Raw genomic sequence first — 2,500 nt, forward strand, 5'->3', positions numbered from 1 at the left:
CGAGCAAGTGAAAAAAAAAAGTAACAAATAAGAAAGGATCTCTGTCGGCTTGGGGGTACGCCCGTTTCCGTTTCAACTTGTCTCGCGAGGGTGGTTTCGGGGCCAGCAGGAGAGCTCGTCGGGGTAGCAGGCCCTGCAGCCGTGGTCACCGCCAAATCGCCACAACTCGAGCAAGTGAAAAAAAAAGTAACAAATAAGAAAGGATCGTCGGCTTGGGGGTACGCCCGTTTCCGTTTCAACTTGTCTCGCGAGGGTGGTTTCGGGGCCAGCAGGAGAGCTCGTCGGGGTAGCAGGCCCTGCAGCCGTGGTCACCGCCAAACCCCCCACAACTGTTGGGCGCCTACCTGCGCGGGGCAGGAGGACACTTTCCGATTTCAAATCTCCGTTTGCCGAGTCCACCCCGAACGCACGCGGGCGGGCGGGTTCGCATCACCCTTCGTCACAAGGGGCGAAGCCCGTTCCACCGTCTCGTCAGTAGTGCCGACCGGTCTGTGATCGACGAGGGGAGCCACACCAGGTCCGGCCCTGCTGCTTGGCGGCACCGCGTCGTCGGGAGCTCGCGACAGACGGAGGGTTTCGGTGTACTCTCCAGCCACGGGAAACGAAGCCGGTGATGCAGGCGCCGGTCTTTCGCTCCCAAATCGGCTGGGTTTACATCGTTGCTATCTAGTCACGCTCCCTTCAAACCCGACGGGGTACCTATTCCCCTCACCCGTCTGTGCGTATACAGCCTCTTTGCACTTGCGGGATGGGGGTGGTGGTTTAAAGACTCTCGAGTTGCCGCCCGTCGGTCTCCGAGCTCCGTGCAGTAGTGATCCCCAGCGAACTGCCAGCAGGGCGAACGAGCGATCCCGCTCTCGGTCGGGGCGCCTGGCGTCGATCGGTGGTCGGTGGCTTGCGGGCAAGCTGCGCTGTGAGTGTGGGAACGAGTATGACGAGCCGTTGCCGCGACTCCCAGTCCACCTCGGCGGTGGCTGGGCCGGGCGGGCGTCTGCTCGGGCGAGTGCCGCCCCCGCCTCCTCGCAGGAAGTCCGCTCGCCGACACGCCGCCACGTGCACGCGTCAGTGACGCTGCCGAACCGATGGCCGGTGCCCGTTCCCGCCTCTGCTTTTCCTAGGGCAAAGCTGCTGCACGCCTCGTGATACTAGGCGGGCGACATGGTGGCGGTGATCCTGCCTCCGTCGCTGCGGTGCGTTGGGGCACGCATCGCCTCTTGGGCGCCCTGTCCTCCTCCCCCCAATAGACGTATGTTTCTGCGGGCCGCACCAGGATGGTGCTCCCCATCGCTTCACGCCACCCTGCTCCGCCCGCACGCCGGCGTGCAGGTGGCTGTAGCTCAAGGTGGGGAGCGTATGTGCGGTCCGGGTCGCTTTCCTCTGGCGAGGGAGAGACCTAAAACAAACTCAGACAACTCTTGACGGTGGATCACTCGGCTCGTGCGTCGATGACGAACGCAGCTAGCTGCGAGAATTAATGTGAATTGCAGGACACATTGATCATCGACACTTTGAACGCACTTTGCGGCCCCGGGTTCTTCCCGGGGCCACGCCTGTCTGAGGGTCGTTTGGCAATCAATCGCACTCGCCTTGGCTGGCGAGAGCGCGGCTGGGGTGTCGCAGAGGACCCGTCCTCTTTGTCCCCCTAAGTTCAGACTCCGGAGCCCTCCGGCGTCGGAGCGCTTGGCCTTTCCCCCCCACCCTGCACATTCCGTTCGTCAGGCTCGACGCCATCCCCCCGCCGGGGAGCGCGGCCTGGCGTCCGTCTGTGTCGTGGCAGTGGGGCCAGCACGGCTGTCACCGGTCCCAGAATGGCTGTCGGTGGTTCACACTGTGTGTGTGTGCCAACCCTCCTGGTCTCTGGGACACGGAGCTGCCACGAAGTGTTGAGCCTCCAGTGGGGGGTCTGCCTAAGCTCTGCACGTCCGCATTGGGTCCGTCTCTCGGTTGGCTGGCAGTGGAAAGAGTGAAGGGAGCCGCGGAGGTCCGGTGCTGGTGCGCCGCCGGCCTGACCGTGGAGCTCGCCGGTTTGACACGCTGACCCGACTCGATGGTTGATCGATTGAGAGTGCTGGGAGCTGCAGGCCGCCCGCTGCTGCAGCCGCCCGTCTCGTGGTTCGTCCTCGGCCTTAAGTGGCCGGCGGGGCGTCTGATCCTGTCTCCCCTGCTGGCGCCGAGTGCCTGGCCGAGGGAGGAGGTTTTCGTCGAACGCTGTGACTTGGACGGTCGCACGCGCGTGGATCGCTGGCTCTTGGCTCTCCCGTTCAGTCCGCACGTTTTCCGCTCCGTCCTGCCACCGGTCTCGGGAGGTACGGAGGGGTTGGCGGGCGTGGTGTGTGCTCCGTCACCGTGCAGGCACACCTACCACGCCGTCGGCCGACCCCCGCACGGTCCTCCTGGCCATCGGGAGGACGGCGGAACGTCGGGCTGTCGGGGGCCAAGTCGCCAGAAGGCCACCGCTGTGTCTTCCGTACCCTGTCACCGTCGGCGTGCCTTCCTCAAC

At 64.6% G+C, this 2,500-nt stretch overlaps 1 non-coding gene across 1 annotated transcript; it reads left to right on the forward strand.

Moving 5' to 3' along the window:
• Positions 1–1,410: 1,410 nt before the first annotated feature.
• Positions 1,411–1,564, forward strand: LOC140474967 (5.8S ribosomal RNA). The gene has a single exon (XR_011959567.1). It is a non-coding gene; the product is annotated as a 5.8S ribosomal RNA (ribosomal RNA).
• The last annotated feature ends 936 nt before the right edge of the window (positions 1,565–2,500 follow it).

The sequence above is a fragment of the Chiloscyllium punctatum genome, unplaced genomic scaffold (assembly GCF_047496795.1).
Source record: "Chiloscyllium punctatum isolate Juve2018m unplaced genomic scaffold, sChiPun1.3 scaffold_1287, whole genome shotgun sequence".
Taxonomy (NCBI): domain Eukaryota; kingdom Metazoa; phylum Chordata; class Chondrichthyes; order Orectolobiformes; family Hemiscylliidae; genus Chiloscyllium; species Chiloscyllium punctatum.